This window comes from Capsicum annuum, chromosome 1, assembly GCF_002878395.1.
Source record: "Capsicum annuum cultivar UCD-10X-F1 chromosome 1, UCD10Xv1.1, whole genome shotgun sequence".
Classification (NCBI taxonomy): domain Eukaryota; kingdom Viridiplantae; phylum Streptophyta; class Magnoliopsida; order Solanales; family Solanaceae; genus Capsicum; species Capsicum annuum.
In genome coordinates this window covers 219,822,213-219,842,831 of record NC_061111.1, presented here as the reverse complement: position 1 = coordinate 219,842,831, position 20,619 = coordinate 219,822,213, and the positions used below count along the sequence as shown (strand labels likewise).

Sequence of the window (20,619 nt, the reverse complement as noted above, 5' to 3'; positions counted from 1 at the left end):
TAAAGTATAGTCTTTTCCTATTTCTTCTACTACTAATAAATCGTGTAATTCTTCATACATTGTTGCCTTTTATTATCATTACATGTACAATTTTCTCCTTTATCACATTCTAGTGGCATTTCGGGTTTTATTGATCATTTGAGATTTCGATTCTTTCTTCTGTCTTGTCTTTAAGAAAACAATATTTAGTTAGCAGGGGTTGTGTCTACACTGGTAAGTGAGTGATATTACTAGCGAAAAATTTGGTAATATTCGAATTAAAAACGGCTCCTCCAATTTTTCAAAGAAAAATGGATGGTAATTTTGTATTGATTTATGTAGATGATATTCTAGTTTTTAGTAAAATATAAGAGAACATTTAGGACATTTACAACAAGTTTTTAAATTATTTGTAGATAATGGAATAATAATAAGTAGGAAGAAAATGAAATTATGTAAAAATAGTATTAATTTTTTAGGAGTAGTTATTGAAGATGGTAGAATAAAATTATAACCACACATAGCAAAAAAAGCCTTAGAAATGCCAGATAGATTAGACAAGACTAAAGATTTACAAAAATTATTAGGACTTTTAAATTATGCTAGAGATTTTATTAAAGATTTAGGTAAAGTAGCAGGACCGTTATATTCTAAAATAGGATCAACAGGTCAAAAAACCTTTAATACTGAAGACATAAAATTAGTCCAAAAACAAAAAGCATGGTAAAGACATCCCAGACTTAACGTTATCATTAGAAATGGATTATTTAATAGTTGAAAAAGATGAAAGCCTTCAAGGATGGGGAGCAGTATTAAAAGCAAAGCCCAACAAATATAGTGACAAAAAGGATGAAAAAATATGTGCTTATTCAAGTGGAAAATATAAAGAAAAGGATAAATTAAAAAGCATAGTATGGAGACACTAGTAGTAATTTACGGTTTGAATAGTTTTAAACTTCATATATTAAATAAGCAAGAAATATTAGTAAGAACAGACTGTAAGACTATAGTAAAATTCTATCAGAAAATAAAAGAGAAGAATAGTAGTAAAAGGAGGTGATTAAAATTTCCTAGATGCCACTTCAATTTATAATATTATTCTAGAACATATTAAAGGTAAAGATAATAACCTAGAAGATTAGCTAAGTAGACTAATAAAAGAAGACAACTAACAATTTTTGTTTTAGTATGTATACAGGCAAAAACAAAGGAAAAGTGGAAGCCTCCCCCTCTCAGGACTACTTAAACAAATTACTAAGGAGCACTCGTTACAGGCCACTCACAATGTTGGAACATCCAAAATTAGAAAGACTAATCTTCGCACCTCATAATCACGCCAGTTATGAGCCATCAAATCTGACTTTCAAATTGAACCAGATGTAAGGGTAGACAAACGACAAATTTGCCTGATCGATAATTTATGGATCTCCTACAACAAGACACCAAAGGACATTAGATACTTTATTTCAGTCCTGAATGCTTTAAGTTATTATTTTACTGAGAAAAATAGCACTAACAAAATTTAAGTTTTATGTTGTTCTTAGGGAAAAGACACAGGGAGTTTTTTAGACTAGTGAAATAAAAATATTGGTAGGTAATAATACACCGATAATAATAATAATCTGATATAGTTTGATAATACAATATAATAAATTATGATAATAATAATAGACAGATGGTAATAACAATAATATATATTATTTTATAATACAAAATAATAATATTATAAGACAGATGTATCATAATAATAAAGTGTATATATAATATATAAACAAAGCAAATAATAAACAGATAATGATGTTATAATGATGATGAACAGATAATAGTAACAAAGTAAACTAAACAGGTAATAATAAACAAAGTAAACTAGTGAAATAATAATATTGGTAGATAATAATATACCGATAATAATAATAATCTGATATAGTCTAATAATACAATATAATAAAGGATGATAATAATAATAGACAAATAGTAATAACAATAATGTATATTATTTTATAATACAGAATAATAATATTATAAGACAGATGTATAATAATAATAAAGCGTATATATAATATATAAACAAAGCAAATAATTAAATAACAGGTCTTAGTATACGTTATAAGCAAAGTAAATAAATAAGTTATTAAAGCAGGAAAGTAGTTATGATAAAATAAAGCAAAGTTAATGTGGATATGTATTTTATATGGTGTAAAATACTACTCAATACTCCCTCTTTCGTTGTCCTCAGTCCAATGTAAGTGTCCAAGTCATAGAGATCAAAGTATATTTTCTCCCAAAAATAAAATATTTTTGCATTTTTTATTTTTTTTTAAGTGTATACCCTGTGCATCTCTTTCTCTTCAATCTTAGGTATTCTAGCAATATCTTCTTTATTCACACCCCGGGAGAATAATAACTGTCCTTTTTAATCTTCTATGGACTTTTTAAATCCCTAGAAATTTACAGATTAATCCATCATTATTGCTAAAACACTGAGAGAATAACCATATACTGGAGGTATGTTTATAAGTAATTTACTAATTTTATAAGACCAGAAAACTGGCGGTGAACCGTCGTCGATCCAGATCTTATAATATTAAAGACACATCTACTAATAATTAAATATGTACTAATAAGTAATGAATTTTACAAGATCGAAAAACTGGTGGTAAACCGCCGGCGATCCAGATCTAATAATATTAAAAAGACAACTGAAATAAAATATGAACTTGATTAATTCAAACATAATTTACAAACTTGTGAGAAAAATACAAAGATCTATGTAACGACTACTTACATGTCTTAAGGAAGAAGTGAGGTTTCTCTTTCGGGAGTCCCCTGAAAACTTGACAGCTACCAGAAATGAAGAACTAAGAAACTAATATAGACTATTTACTTTCTCTTTTTTTTTTTTTTGAAATTAAACTAACTTACAAACTTTGAAAACTAAAACTTTATAAAAAACTAAGAACTTTCTCACTCTTGATTTTTTCTCTCTAGCTACTTATGTTTAAGTCTTCCAAAGGGGGGTATTTATAGGCATTTGTGGACTTCAAATATACTTTATGGATTTTAAATCCTTTTATATTTGATAAGACTTTAGCAAGACTTTTGACAACTTGGGTGGGGACCATGATCACATGGCTATGTATTTACTTTATCCATCTATTTATTTATCTGTTACATCATTGCATAAGTCTGTAATTTTGTCTTTCGTGGATATCGTCATTACTTATGTATCCAAATTGTGTAGTGCTTCTGAATCAAGCTCTATTTCTGAATCTTCATCGGCGTTTAGGTTTTGTGCAAATTGATCCATGGTTAAGTTGTAGTATCGTTCCTATTCATCACTGTTTCCATCTGATAGTCCCAGTCTTGTTCCTGTTCTGGGTGATCTTGTCTCTTCTCTTGGAATTAAGAAAATTTTGGGTCTTGGCTTTAGCAGTTCTGGATTCATTGCTATTTCTTTGGGCAGTTGTTCTGCTAATATTTTTTTTATAGAGTCTACTACCATTTTTCTATATTTCTTTTTTTATTTTTTTTTCTCAAAAAGAAACCTTTCTTAGTCATAGATGGACTTCTTTCATCTGTGGTCTGAGTACTTGTGGTCTTGAAACTAGCTGGGAATATTCTCCCTACACTTTTTGGTAAAGTATCAGCCGTCAACGGATTTGATAAGTTTTTACCAGCCACCATTTGAGCTGGGACTAGCTGTATCATTACCCGATATAGTAGGTCTTTCTACATTCATTGGGGAGTGCTCACCCATTAATGAATTTGATAAGTCTTTACTAGCTACCGTTTGAGCTAGACTAGCTATATCTTTACCCGATACAGTGGGGTTTTCCATTTTTGAAGAAGATGGAGAATTCTTTAAAATTTTTTGAGTCTCATAAATTGGCTGAGTCTATTGTGAAAGTTCAAAATGAAGAATCCTTATACAGTCTTGTAAAATACTTATATGTTCTAACATTTGTCCTTTTTCATTTACAATGTTCTCATTATCTTGTCTTAAGACCTCATTGGTGTGATTTAGTCTTTTAAAAGCTTCAGTCATAGAGGAACAATGATCACAAAATATAATTTTTTTCTGTGTCCTTTTAAATATTATATTGAGGAATTTTTTACATTTCTAGTCTTAAAGTAGGGGTAATAAAATAATTTAGCCCTAAATTTATACGGGCATAATCTAAAGCCTCTGTTAAATCATCAAAGCCTTTATAAAGAGGGGGTTGTATAGTCTTTTACAGAATTCATTACCTCTGTCCATGTCTGAAATACTCCCTGTGTCTTTCCCCTAAGAACGGCATAAAACTTAAATTTGTTAGTGCTATTTTTCTCAATAAAATAATAACTTAAAGCATTCAGGACTGAAATAAAAGGTAATACCCTGTATTTCTATCAAGCTTGGATTCGTCCCTAGAACATCAAAGTTCTTTATTCATAGATGAATGCCTTTTATTCTCTGTGGTATTTTTAAGATTATGACTATTTATCATATTAAAAATTGAATAAACTTTCCATCGACACCAAATTCGCCCAAATCCAACACTCGGGCAAAGAGTTAGAGCCATTTTAGTAAGAGAGTGTACCAGCTGGTACTTTAGCGTATCGTGGAGTCAGACAAAATGGAAATCGTCAAAATCTAGTGAGCCTCCGCGATTATGGCACGTCACACCAAGGCTCAGTTTCAGAGTTATCAATTTTCAGTGCACCAACATGATTCCACCGCATCGCGGTGCCTTTACAGTTTGAAACCAAGGTGGCAATGCAATTTCCACCATGTCGCACCACCAACCAGTTTCCCAATTGTCCTATTTCCAGTGAGCTGGCGCGATTTCACCGCATCGCGCCAGCATGCAAAATCTAAATTTTCAGATTCTGTTATTTAATTCCAAGGACCAATTGGTTATTTTCTAAAGCCCCTAATCATCCTATATATGAGATTTAAACCCTTAATAGCCAAAATTGCTTATTTATTTTCACTATTCCTCAAGAACAAAATCATTCTCTCTCAAAAATGGAAAACCCTAGCCCCCAAGTTTCAAAAGAAATCTCAAGAATCCCTCCAAGAGTCTTGAAGAACTTCAATAATCTAGATTTCCAGGTATGTTAGATGTTGATTCTTGGGTTCCTTTGTAAAACCCCGTAAAATCCTAAAGCTTAACTTTAGTCCTTTAAGCTTGTCAAGGGGTCCCAGATTTAGAAAATTCTAGCTAGGTTCCCAGACTTAGCCTATTATTAGCCTTTGAAAGTTGGCAATCTCATTTCGCCACCTTAACATCCTTTAATGGTCCATATTTTTATTAGTTCATGATCAGGAAGATCAATAGGTGTTCCCGGATAAGTTTTAAATTTTTTGGAACACGTTTAAATCATGTTCTGTGTCCTAAAATAGTGGACCAACGCGATCATGGTGTGCCGCATCGCCAATCACGTTGGTCAACATTTGTGCAGGTTACCAGAGCCAAAACTTCTGAGGCTCGATGCAATCGTCGAGTATTGCATCATATCCATCAACGCGCCGTATCGCTTGCAGCGTTCAGTACCCAGTTTTTAGTCTTAAATGTCCATATTTTAAGGGCAAAAGGTTCAATTTCCCATCCTTAGATAAACCCAATAACACGTGATTCAGCCATAGTTCTCCTAAAATATAGAGTTTCTCTCATGTTTCTCTCAAGAAAAAGTTAGGATTTTCAATTAAGGATTCAAATTCAAGAATCTCTCCGTCAATCTTTGTGAAATCAGGAACTAAGATATGTCAAGTGTTGATTTATAGATTCCTTTTATCCATGAAGTCCAAGAACCCTCTTTCAAATTATAAAACATGATATTTATGTTGTTGGTTGTTTGTAACCATGTTTATCTTGTTGTATGATTCCCAAGTTGGAATCTGTGTGTGTTTTCATGAAACTACGTTAGCATGCAAGATAAAATCCATGAATTGAGTTATTTATGATGTGTAATTTGATGATTTCACCTATGCCCTAAGTTGTGCATGTAGAGTGTTTGACAAAATGGCTAGGAGGATAGAAATTGGGTATTATAGCTCAATTGTGACTTAAATAATAAATGCATGCTTTACCCTTATGACCAAGACTGACTTCCATGATATTGTGTGCATTATGAGTATTTGATGGAATGTTCATGAGATTAGGTTGATGAAAGTATGCCATGTCTATATGCAATTCCATCCATGTACAACATTATGACAACCATGTGTTTCATGAAATCCCTAACTTATTGTATTATGAATTGTTGATATTGGTTATGTGTTCATGAAGTGTCAAGTCTTGTCATTTTTATGCTATCGAGTCCTGGGCGTACTTGTACCCGACAATTTAGTTGTGTCCCTAGAGCCAGCATCAGTTTTCATGATACTCCCATTCAAGCCATGATCATTAGAATTCAGTCAGTTACATGACTCAGGAAAACTCAGTAATCTCAGTCAGTTATTTGATCTCAGTAGTATTCTATCAGTCAACAAAATTTAGTGAACTCTGTTCAAACTAGCTAAAACATACTATCAGTAATAGTTCAGTTCAGTTTAAATTAGTTCAGTGTCTCTTCAGTTGGGAGTAGAATTCAGCACCGAATGAACCCAAGGATGGGGACTCACTGTTAGTCAGTAGAGGGTGTGATCCTTAGAAGAAATTCTTGCGTTTCAGAACTATGTAGCCAGCGTAGGTTGAGATGTACCCTATGATTTTAGGGATTACACACCTCTTTTGAGTTTTTTCTACTAGAAGGGGTTGACGGAAGAGGTCCCTGTCAAAGAGGGTTTACTCACAGTTTGTCTTTACCCGTGGCATGGTACTGACACCCTTCCAGCTGGGGTTGCAGGTTGGACCCCAATACTTCAGTTTCGAGGCATGTCGGTTAGATGATTACCTCCTACAGTCTCAGTTTTGGATCCAGTCTCAGTAATAGAACTCAATTCAGCTCTACAGTTTTAGGACTGTCAGATATAGTCGCTCAGCTCAGTATGAAACTCAGCTAGTTCCATCAGAATTAGGACTGTCAGACACAGTCACCCAGTTAATAGTATATTAATTATATGAAATTTATGTTACCAGTATTTAAATTTTAGAACTGTCAGATACAGTCAATCAGACCAGTTCTTCATAATCAGAATTGGCAAAAATAGTCTTTTCTTTATCAGTAATATGACATCAGTTCCTCAGTACTTAATAGACTTAGTCTTTCAGTATCCCAGTATTAGTACCCAGATATCAGTAAATCCACGTTATCAGAATTCATGATTCAGTGTTATCACGATCTCAGATACAGTTACATATTCATGTATGTATTCTCACATTCATGTTATTCAGTCAGTTAGTATTGTTTATCCATATGAACCATTGTATTTAGCCTACCTCACTTGCATATCAGTACATTCAATCGTACTGACGCATTTGAGCTATGGTATTTTATACCATAGGTTCAGAAGCACGCGCTCCAGAATATCAGTAGCATTCTAGTTTCAGTAGTCAGAGTCAGCAATGAGTCCTCATCATTTGAGGACGTTATTATTTGATTATTTCATTCTTTTAGTACTTATTTTATTTTAGCAAATGGGGTTAGTTGGGGGATTGTCCCATCAACTATTTATTCAGACAATTCAGTTTTAGAGGTTTTAAGACTACATCATGTTCAGACAATTATTTCAGTTATTTTGGTATTGTTATACCATATTTTCAGTTATGTATCAGTATTGAACCTTATGGCCTTTCAGTTCATGTTTTTGAATTTATAATAATACTATTATTATTTGGGGTTCAATTACAGATATCAGTCATGAGTTAGCTTGTGGTCCTTCGAGATTATGAGCACCGTGTAGCATTTCAGGTACCAGCTTCGGGGCGATACATCCTTCCACCCAAGAAGTCCAAGAATCCTTTTCAAAATTATAAATTTTATGTATTTATGAGATTTCATGATTTATGTATATTGAAGTTCATGATTATGTGTTGTTGAGTTTTAATTCATGATTTAGGCTACAAGTTTTAGGAATTAATTCTAGGATGTGATGAATTGTGTGATGTTTATGATAAACTCCTTTCAAGTTGCATGTTAGTTGATCAAATCATGATACTTAGGTGTAGTATTTATTGTATAACTAAAGGATTCTATCCATATGTTTGATAAAATACTTGTGTGAAGGAAGTAGGGTCATTATAGAATGTTGACAGGAATTTCCCAATTATGTATAAGTTCATGCATGCCAAGTGTTTGTTGAAAAGCCTTAGTAAATGAGTTGTGACATGTTAGCATGAAATCCCCAATTACGTACACTTTAATGTATGTTAAGTGTTTGATGCAAGACCTTGTTAGATGAATTATGAGATATTGGTATACATACCCTATGCAACCACATGTTAATATTTCCAAGTGCTTGAAGAGATGCTTTATTGAGTGTATGGTGAATGATAATCTATTGTTATGTTGTTCAAGAGTGGTCAGGTCTTGTATTATTTATGTTATCGAGTCCTGAGGGTATTTATGCCCAACAAATTAGTTGATTGTCTAGAGTCAGTGTCAGTTTTCAAGATAATCTCAGTCGTGCCATGATCAACAGAACTCAGTACTCTCAGATAGTTACAGAACGTAGGAAATTTTAGTATCATTAGCATTCCAGCTTCTATTCAGTACTAAGCTCAAATCTTAGTAGTATTCAAGTATTCAATTCAGAACTTAGTAATATTCAGTCAGATAAAGAAATCTAGTAGTATTCCGTTAGTCTTTAGAACCAAGTGAACTCAGCTAGACCAGTCAAGTAACATGATTAATAACCGATTCAGCTTAGTCTAGTACATTCTATGAAAAAGAATCAGTCAATATCTTTCAGTTGGGAGTAGGATTCAGCACCGAGCAAACCTAGGGATGGGGGCTTACCTGTTAGGTGTAATATTTGTTGTATAACCAAAGCATACTTCCCATATGTGTTTGATAAAATACTTGTGTGAAGGAAATAGGGTCATTACAGCATGTTGACAAGAATTTCTCAATTATGTATAAGTTCATGCATGCCAAGTGTTTGTTAAAAAGTCTTAGTGAATGCATTGTGACATGTTAGCATGAAATACCCAATTATGTACACTTTAATGCATGTTAAGTGTTTGATGCAAGACCTTGTTGGATGAATTATGATATATTGGTATGCATTCCCTATGCAACCACATGTTAATATTTCCAAGTGCTTGAAGAGATGCTTTATTAAGTGTATGGTGAATGATGGTCTACTGTTATATTGTTTAAGAGTGGTTAGGTCTTGTATTATTTATGTTATCGAGTCCTGGGTGTATTTATACCCCACAAATTAGCTGATTGTATAGAGCCAATGTCAGTTTTCAAAATAATCTCAGTCGTACCATGATCAACAGAACTCAGTACTCTCAGACAGTTACAGAACATAGGAAATCTCAGTAGCATTAGTATTCTAGCTTCTTTTTAGTACTCAACTCAGATCTTAGTAGTATTCAAGTATTCAATTTAGAACTTGGTAGCATTCAGCCAGAAAAAGAAATCCAGTAGTATTCCGTTAGTCTTTGGAACCAAGTGAACTCAGCTAGACTAGTCAAGTAACATGATCAGTAACAAATTTAGCTCATTCTAGTACAGTCTAAGAAAAAGAATTTGTCAGTACCTTTCAATTGGGAGTAGGATTCAGCATCGAGCAAACCTAGGGATGGGGGCTTACCCGTTAGAGAGGACTGGGATCCTTAGAAGCAATCCCTAAGTTCCAGAACTACGTAGCCAGTGTAGGTATGAGATGTCACCCTCTAGATATGACTGACATACTCAGGGGTCAACCGTTAGTATAGGAATGATCTCAGGGCTCACCCATTAGATAGGACTGACTCCACAATAGTAGTGTCTTTACCTGTGATGCGGTACTGACACCCTTCCAACTGGGGTTACAGGTTTGACCCCAAAGTAGCTAGAAGGGGCATGTCGGTTAGATGATTACTTCCCATAGTCTCATCTTTAGAATCAGTCTCAATAAAAGAACTCAGCTCAGTAGTACAGATTCAGGACTGTTAGAAACAGTCACTCAATAGTATTATCAATGGATTTAGAGATCACCTGCTAGATAGGACTAATCTCAGATTTAGTCAAGAAGTATCAGTATTAGTACCAACAGATTCAGAGATCACCCATTCAATAGGACTGATCTAAAATATAGTTAATTAATAACAAGTACCATTAGATTTAAAGATCACCCGCTAGATAGGACTGATCTAAGATTCAATTAATCATCTTTATTATCAGTATATTCAGAGATCACCTACTAGATAGGATCAATCTCAACCTCAGTCAATTAGATATCAGTATCATTATACTCAGTAATCAAAAATCCAGTTATTAGAATTTAGTATTCAGTATTTAGTGTTACTATGATTTCAGTTATAGTTTATGCATTCATGCATATATCCTCATTCAATATACTCGTGTATTCAGTCAGTATTGTTCATGCATACGAACCCTTGCATTTAGCCTTACCTCATCTAGTGTACCAGTATATTCAAAGTACTGATGCATACTTTTCTCTTGTGCTATGGTGTCTTATACCATAGGTTCAGAAGCACGAGCTCCAGAGCATCCTTAGCAGTTTAGACTCATCCAGCAGCAGTAGACTTAGCAGTGAGTCCTCACTATTCGAAGATGTTCATTATTTTAGTATTGTATTAGATTCAGTATTTCAGTAGACGGAGTTAGTGGCGGTTTGTCCCATCAACTCTTTGTTCAGACAGTTTAGAGACTTTTAGACTAAATATTTAGACAATTGTTTTAGTTATGGTATTGATATATTTTATACAGTTGTAATTTAGTTTGAACTTTATGGCAAGTTTTCCACTAGTTTTCCGTATTATTATAGTATATTATTTAGTTATTGCAGCAGGTACCAGAAAAGGGTTCGCTTATGGTCCTTCGGGATTATGAGCACCGTGTAGCATCTGGAGTACCAGACTCAAGGCGTTACAAATTTGGTATCAGATCCTAAGGTTCAATAGTGTCCTAGGAAGTCTGAAAGTCGCATCTAGTAGAGTCTTATGCATGGGTCTGTTGAGCGCTACATTTATGTACAAGAGGCTATAAGATGTTTTAGGAACAGTTTTTCTTCTTCCAGTATTCATGTCATACTAGTGAGCATTAGCTCAAGTTGCTTCTCAGTCTATTCCATCTCTTTCTTTCATTTATCGAATATGCCTCCCCACAAAGCCAATGCCTGTAGGTATAATAACCAGCCACCTCAGCCCGTGGATCTTGAGAATGAGATTGTATCACATTCAGAGTTTTGGGTAGCTTTTCAGGCACTAGTCCAAGATATGACAACTAATGTCAGGGTAACTGTCAAGCTGCATCCTCACCTTAGCAAGATGGGGATTCAGTCGGAACTAGGATCAGAAATTTCTTGAAGATGAACCCGTTAGAGTTCTTTTGGCCAGTAGCAGGTGAGGACCCACAACTTTATCTTAAGGAGCTGAAGAAGATCACCCAGATTATGCATGTGTCTGAGAAAGAGAGTGTAGAATTAGCATCCTATAGGTTGAAGGATATTTCTCATAATTTAGTTGTAGCGTGGGACAAGAGTAGGGGGAGGATGCAACTCCCATGACTTGGTAGGTATTTTAGGATGCTTTTCTAGATAAGTTTTTCCCATTCGAGATGAGAGAAACTAAGGTAGAAGAGTTCATAAACCTAAGGCAAGGCTCCATAACCGTGAAAGAGTATTTTCTTAAGTTCAACCAGTTAGCTAAGTATGCTTCTAATTTGATGGCTAACCCTAGATTTAGCATGAGTAAGTTTGTGACTGGTGTGTTCGGGTTGGTGTTAATGGAGTGTAGGACTGCTATGATCAATAGAGATATGGACCTTGCTAGACTAATGATGCATGCTCAGCAGATTGAGGCAGATAGGACGAAGGATAGGGAAATAGCGAATAAGAAAGCCAAAATAGGTACTTATAGTTTTTCTCAGCCAGGGTCCCAGGGTGGTAACCGTTCTTAGCATAGTAAGAAGTTTTCTATCCCAGTTCCATCCTCATCTAGTGCACCAGGCTCCAAAGCCCAGAGTAGTGTGAGAAGTGAGCGTACTTATTCGCTTTGTGAAGAATGAAGCAGGAATCACCTAGTGTGTGCAGAGCAGGCAGCGAGGTATGTTTTGGATATGGTAAGCCAGGCCACAGGATGCGAGAGTGTAAAGTGCTAGCATAAACGGGTAAAGATTTGCATTAACAGGGCGCCAATAGTGGTCAGCATCAGAATAGATTTTATGCACTCCAGACCCATTATGATCCAGAAAATTTCTCTAATATAGATTCGGGTACGTTATAATTCCTTCATATTCATGATATGAATTGTTAGATCCCTTACTCTCATTTGAGCTTATGTTTTAGCATGAATTAGTTAGTAAACACAGCAAGTCAGTTTAGCAGTCAGACAGTCAGATTTGTATAGTTTGTTCTCTCATCTTTTCATCTAATTATTCTATCCGAAATCTAAGAAAAAAATGCAACTATTCCAAGAATATCCTAGTAGTTGAGAGTTCAGTTAGTTCATAAGCCATGCATTAGTTTTAGACTCCTGAGGTTCAGTTATGATTCAGTCCGTAGATGCCTCGTGCATCGCCTCAGTTTTCCCAGTATCTCAGTAAAGTAAGCATTCTTAGAGGGACATAGAGTCCTATGGAGGAGATACCCCATAAATTCCTCGATGCTTTTTTTTCTTAAACCTATTCAGTCTCATGTACATATGTTCCTTACAAAGTTAGTATCAGTTATCTTTGCATATTCGGTCATGCATTCAAGAGTCAGTTCAGTCAGATATCCATGCATTAGATATGCATGTTCAGTATGAAGTCTCAGTATATCAGTAGTTCCAGTCATATACTCATGTTTCAGATGCTCATGTCCAGTAAGTAAGTTTAGTCTACTAGATTCTCAGTTTTATCAGTTTCATTCGAGGACGAATATTCCCAAGGGGGAAATATTGTAATACCCCGTATTTCTATCTAGATTTGATTCATACGTAGAACACTAAAGATCTTGGTTCATAGATGAATGCCTTTTATTCCCTATGGTATTTTCAAGATTATGACTATTTATCATGTGAAAAATTGAATAAGCTTTCCATTAACACCAAATTAACACAAATCTGACACTCGAACAAAGAGTTAGATCCATTTTAGTAAGACAGTGTACCATCTGGTACTTTAGCGTATCGCGGAGTCAGTGAAAATGGCAATCGTCAAAATCCAATGAGCCTCCGTGATTATGGCATATTATTCTAAGGCTCAATTTCAGAGTTGTCAATTTTCAGTGCACCAATGCTATTCCATCTCGTCGCGATGCCTTTCCAGTTCGCAACCAAGGTGGCAACGTGATTTCCACCGCGTCACGCCACCAACCAGTTTCCCAATTGTCCAGTTTCCAGTGAGCTGGCGCGATTTCACCGCGTTGTGCCAGCATGAATAATTGGGATTTTCAGATTCCATTATTTAATTCCAAGGACCAATTGGTAATTTTCTAAAGCCCCTAATCAGCCTAAATACGAGATTTAAACCCTAAATAGCCAAAATTGCTCATTTATTTTCACTATTCCTCAAGAACAAAAGCATTCTCTCTCAAAAATAGAAAACCCTAGCCCCCAAGTTTCAAAATCAATCTCAAGAATCCCTCCAAGAGTCTTCAAGAACTTCTAGAATTTAGATTTCCAGGTATGTTAGATGTTGATTCTTGGGTTCCTTCCACCCAAGAAGTCCAAGAATCCATTTCAAAATTATAAAGCTTATGTATTTATGAGATTTCATGATTTATGTGTATTGAAGTTCATGATTATGTGTTGTTGAGTTTTAATTCATGATTTAGGCTACAAGTTTTAAGAATTAATTCTAGCATGTGATGAATTGTATGATATTCATGATAAACTCCCTTCAAGTTGCATGTTGGTTGATGAAATCATGATACTTAGGTGTAATATTTGTTGTATAACCAAAGCATGCTCCCCATATGTGTTTGATAAAATGCTTGTGTGAAGGAAATAGGGTCATTACAGCATGTTGACAAGAATTTCTCAATTATGTATAAGTTCATGCATGCCAAGTGTTTGTTAAAAAGTCTTAGTGAATGCATTGTGACATGTTAGCATGAAATACCCAATTATGTACACTTTAATGCATGTTAAGTGTTTGATGCAAGACCTTGTTGGATGAATTATGAGATATTGGTATGCATTCCCTATGCAACCACATGTTAATATTTCCAAGTGCTTGAAGAGATGATTTATTAAGTGTATGGTGAATGATGGTCTACTGTTATATTGTTCAAGAGTGGTTAGGTCTTGTATTATTTATGTTATCGAGTCCTGGGTGTATTTATACCCCACAAATTAGCTGATTGTATAGAGCCAATGTCAGTTTTCAAAATAATCTCAGTCGTACCATGATCAACAGAACTCAGTACTCTCAGACAGTTACAGAACATAGGAAATCTCAGTAGCATTAGTATTCTAGCTTCTTTTTAGTACTCAACTCAGATCTTAGTAGTATTCAAGTATTCAATTTAGAACTTAGTAGCATTCAGCCAGAAAAAGAAATCCAGTAGTATTCCGTTAGTCTTTGGAACCAAGTGAACTCAGCTAGACTAGTCAAGTAACATGATCAGTAACAAATTTAGCTCAGTCTAGTACAGTCTAAGAAAAAGAATTTGTCAGTACCTTTCAATTGGGAGTAGGATTCAACACCGAGTGAACCTAGGGATGGGGGCTTACCCATTAGAGAGGACTGAGATCCCTAGAAACAATCCTTAAGTTCCAAAACTATGTAGCCAACATAGGTATGAAATGTCACCCTCTAGATAGGACTGGCATACTTGAGGGTCACCCGTTAGTATAGGACTGATCCCAGGGGGCACTCATTAGATAGGACTGACTCTACAGCAGTAGTGTCTTTACCCGTGGTGCGGTACTGATACCCTTCCAACTGGGGTTACAGGTTGTAACCCAAAGTAGCTAGAAGGGGCATGTCAGTTAGATTATTACTTTCCACAGTCTCAGCTTTAGAATCAGTCTCAATAAAAGAACTCAGCTCAGTAGCACAAATTTAGAACTGTTAGATACAGTCACTCAATAGTATTATCAATGGATTTAGAGATCACCCGCTAGATAGGACTGATCTCAGATTTAGTCAAGAAGTATCAGTATCAGTACCAACAGATTTAGAGATCACTCATTAGATAGGACTGATCTCAAATACAGTTAATTAGTATCAAGTACCATTAGATTCAGAGATCACCAGCTAGAAGGACTGATCTCAGATTCAGTTAATTATCTTCATTATCCGTATATTCAGAGATCACCTGCTAGATAAGATCGATATCAACCATAGTCAATCTAATATCAGTATCAGTAGACTCAGTAATCAGAATTCCAGTTATTAGAATTCAGTATTCAGTATTCAGTGTTACTATGATTTCAGTTATAGTTTATGCATTCATGCATGTATCCTCATTCAGCATACTTGTGTATTTAGTCAGTATTGTTCATGCATACAAATCCTTGCATTTAGCCTTACCTCATCTAGCATACGAGTACATTCAAATTACTGATGCATACTTTTATCTTATGCTATGATGTCTTATACCATAGGTTCATGAGCTCCAGAGCATCCTTAGCAGTTTAGACTCATCCAACAGCAGTAGACTTAGCAGTGAGTCCTCATCACTCAAGGATGTTCCTTATTTTAGTATTGCAGTAGATTCAGTACTTCAGTAGACGGAGTTAATTGGGGGTTTGTCCCATGAACTCCAAGTTCAGACAGTTTAGAGGCTTTCAGACTAAAAGTTCAGAAAGTTGTTTTAGTTATGGTATTGATATATTTTATACAGTTGTAATTCAGTTTGAACCTTATGGAAATTTTTTCGCTAGTTTTCCGCATTATTGCAGTATATTATTCAGTTATTACAGCAGGTATCAGAAAAGGGTTAACTTATGGTCCTTAGAGATTATGAGCATCGTGTAGCGTCCGGGGTACCAGACTCGGGGTGTTACATAAAGTATCTAATGTCCTTTGGTGTTTTGTTGTAGGAGATCCATAATTTTCCAATCAGGCAAATCTGTCGTTTGTCCACCCTTACATCTGGTTTCAATTTGAAAGTCAGATTGGATGGCTCATAACTGGTGAGATTATGAGATCCGAAGATTAGTCTTTCTAATTTCGGATGTTCCAACATTGTTAGTGGCCTGTAACGAGTGTGGCTTAGTAATTTGTTTAAGTATTATTTAGAGGAGAAGGGTTTCACCTTTCCTTTGTTTTTGTTTGTATACATACTGAAACAAAATTTGTTAGTTGTCTTCTTTTATTAGTCTACTTAACTGATCTACTAGGTTATTATGTTTAACTTTAATATGTTCTAGAATAATATTATAAATTGAAGTGGCATCTAGAAAATTTAACCATCTTCTTTTACTACTATTCTTCTCTTTTATTTTATGAAAGAATTTTACTATAGCCTCGCAATCTGTTCTTACTAATATTTATGGCTTATTTAATATATAAAGTTTAAAACTATTCAAACCATAAATTACTGTTGGTGTCTCTGCATCTATACTATTTAATTGACCATTTTCTTTATATTTTCCACTTGAATAAGCACATATTTTTTCATCCTTTTTGTCACTATATTTGTTGGGCTTTACTTTTAATACTCAACATAAAACTTAAATTTGTTAGTGCTATTTTTCTTATTAAAATAATAACTTAAATCATTCAGGACTGAAATAAAGTATCTAATGTCCTTTGGTGTCTTGTTGTAGAAGATCCATAAATTGTCGATCAGGCTAATCTGTTGTTTGTCCACCCTTACATATGGTTTCAATTTGAAAGTCAGATTAGATGGCTCATAACTGACGAGATTATGAGGTAACCTCACTTCTTCCTTAAGACATGTAAGTAGTCGTTACATAGATCTTTATATTTTTCTCCCAAGTTAGTAAATTATGTTTGAATTAATCAAGTTCATATTTTATTTCAGTTGTGTTTTTAATATTATAAGATCTGGATCGCCAGCGGTTTACCGACGAAATAAAAAAGAGGGCAGACAAAGTAGCAGAAGAAATAGTTTTGAGTAACTATCTAGACTTATTAGCAACTCTAAAAACATCACAATTAGAATTTTTCAATGGATATTTAAGTGAAATAACATGGGATTTACTTGGACTTAGAATCGACATAACATCTTACAATAGAACGATAAGTTATCTAAAGAAACGCTGTGACCTAGTAGATATTCTTTTAGGATAAAATTAAGTAAAAATATATGAAAACGCATCCTTTTGCGAGACAAATACAAGGAGAATATAATCGATTATATAAAGAAATAAGACTAAGAAACGAAATTTTAGAAAAAAAATAAATATTAATAAATCAAACAAAAATATTAGAAGTTATAGAATTATCAGAAGCCATTATAATCCCAGACCTTATAACATTAGTAAACTGTGTATACCGTATAAATTTGCTTAAGTATAAATTAGAAAGTATTAGATACTATATAGACTACAGAAATTATAGAATAAAGACCATTAGAAACAACTGCATTAGGAAAATACCTTTAGGATAAAAAGTACTTGTATAAAAATTGATAATTTAAAGAAACATCTTGTTCTGCTTGAACGTCTGGGTTTGTTCTGAATACTCTATATCTTCTCCCTTTGGAAGACTTAAACATAAGTTGCTAGAGAGAAAAAATCAAGAGTGATATATATATATATATCATCCACTTAATCACTTCAGTGAGACTATCATTCCTCCATATCTTCTTCTCTATTAAGGGGTATATTGGCCAAATTTGTTAAACACACGCCCTTTAAAATTATAAACATATAATATTATCACATACCTTATTAGCCTTTTCAAGACTTGCACATATAAAATTCTCAACCTTTTCTTAATATTCTTCTTCAACACTGGTGCATGCTTACCAAAATATCCTTGAGATAATTTAGAATGGTATCCATTTTCCAAATTTAATTCACTCTATACTCACTTAATTTTTTATTTATTTATTTTCTAAGATTAGGGTTTTGGAAAAGCAAAAAGTGGGGTAGGGTTGTAGGGTCATGGACCTCTTTGATATTTTATAAATTTGGGTATAAAATGCAAGTTCATAAAAATACAACAAGTTCTTTTGTATATTTATTAACACTCTGTTTGGATGGTGGTTTTCCATAGTATAGGATGGTATGGTTACTAAGAGAACCATGTCTATTTTAATTTTTTCTTAAAATATATGGTGTGGTATTATTTAATTTCATGTTTTGACAACCATGAAAACCCTTACTTCATGTAAATATCGATTTGGTGGTATCCCATAGTTTGCTTATAATTATTTTTTTTAAAATTATGCCCTTACTTAATATTATATAATTCTATTTCACCATTTACCTTCCCCTAACCCCCTCATCCCCATTTTTTTTTAAAAATTTCTTTTTTAGAAAATTTCAAACTTTTTTCTTATCCCACCTTGCCCCACCCTCCCCTTCCTCCATCACCTACCAGCCCCCCTTCTCCACTATTTTTTTTTTTTAAAAAGTTACAAAAATTTTTTTTACCCCACCCCCACCCCCACCCCCGCCACCCCCTTCCCTCCATACAAAAAAATAAATATTTTAATTTTTTTCTTACCCCAGCCCCTAACTCTACCCCTCTAATAATCTAAATCTGTCTTTGTCATCGGATACCATGGTTGTGGAGGCCGTTGTCCAACCTCCACAACTAGAGATAGGGCTGACAATGAATATTATTAATAGCAAGAACAACCATCTACTGTCACCTTTGCAAATACCATAAAATCTAGTATCCTAAAACATAAACCTATCCCTCTGAAACAGATATCATACCTTTATAGTGAGCCTAGAATCGTTGGGAAGAGGAAGAAGTAGCATAAATGATCATTAACGAAGATCTTCAATATGCAGTGATGGAAAATTTTTCTATGGTTGGCCGGAGATACAAGATGTGAAAAAACTAATTCCAAAACAATGTGAACTTAAAGGGGAGGTGAACATTGATTTACTAAGTAATAGATATGTCTTGATAAGACCAGTGCATTGGAGGATTATGTTCTATTACTTGAAGCCACAATTTTATATTACGCACAAATATTGATTCTATCCAATGTGTACCCATAAATAGGACCTTATGTTTAATTTGGATGAAGAAACTTCTATAGCTATAGCATGGGTATCTTTTCTATTGCTTCCTCCAAACTTTTTTGGTAAAAAGGCTATTTTCTCACTAGCAGTAGCAGGAAAACCCCTACAAGTTGATATGGCCATATTGAATAAGACAAGACCAAGCTGTGTGAGAGTCAAGGTAGAGGTAGATCTTTTAGGAGAATTTCCTACAAGAATTAATGTGGGAAAGAGGAAGAAAATAGGAGAAATCTAGGAGAAGTGGGTCACCATCAAATACGATTATGTACACAAATATTACAAAACGTGTAAACTGCAAGAACATAATAAAAAGGATTTTTTCATCATTAATCCGAAACTGTACCCTAAGAATGAATAAAAAGCTGAAAAAGAAACAAAATAATGTAGAGAGCGAAGAGCAATAGAAAGGAACAAAGAGCAACAAGACCGAAGAAATTAAAAGAAAGAAAATTAGAGAGGCTTCAACAAATGATAGCAAAGAAAAAGGATAACAAGGTAACAACAATGATTTCAAAGAACAATGAAAAAAAAATGGGTATAGAACACAATATCAAATGGGAGATAGAATGGAACAAGTTTGGAACCCAAGGTACGGTAAGATCAATAAACAAAATACTGACACAAAAAATAAATATCAAGATTTTGAGAATGGCAACAAAGCGGAAATGTCACGGCCCGAACCAAGGCCTGGCCGTGACGGGCATCTCAAGTCCCATGTGGACCAGAGACACCCCTTCGTACCCAACCAAACAACACAATATTCCCAATGTCGGATGAATTCTGAACATATAAAAAGATAAATTCAAAGAAAGTTCAAAATATGTCTATCAACAACGACAGGCGATCGGCCAAAAAACTGACCAACATCACCCAATATCCACAGTAATCTAAGCAAAGGCTTCTAACACAGAACCAAAACTTAATATCCATAAAGTGTAGGGACATGCCCCCGACTATAGCCAAAAATAAGTCTAAATAGTCTAAGACATAAGAGACCACAACATGAAATGTAGACATCTGAAGTATGGAAGATTACCACTTCAATGTCAACTCACGAGTTGATCCCAAATCTTAGTCACTGAGTAGAAAAAGTAGAAGTAGGGCCAATTCCTGCATCACATGGGGATACAACGTCCATAGACGGTTAGGGGGGTGAACACTAGCATGTAACTCAGGAATAAGGATAACATAATGCCATTTTCAACAGCTCAAAATCATTCAAATCCAATGCACATAATCATATGCATATAGATACATACATACATACATACATATACATATATATATATATATATATATATAGATCACATATCGGGATAGGAAAAAAGGCTTAATATACACTTTAGAACTTTAGCCTAAATTGTGTAGCTCAACTGTCATAACATACAAAGGCACCCACGGGCTATACGGGCCCAGCTGTCCCCTAGCTGGTAGGGCC

At 34.4% G+C, this 20,619-nt stretch overlaps 1 pseudogene; it reads left to right on the top strand.

Moving 5' to 3' along the window:
- Nucleotides 1-11,174: 11,174 nt before the first annotated feature.
- The window catches only part of LOC107861421, a 48,112-nt pseudogene continuing 38,667 nt past the window's right edge, over nt 11,175-20,619 (top strand).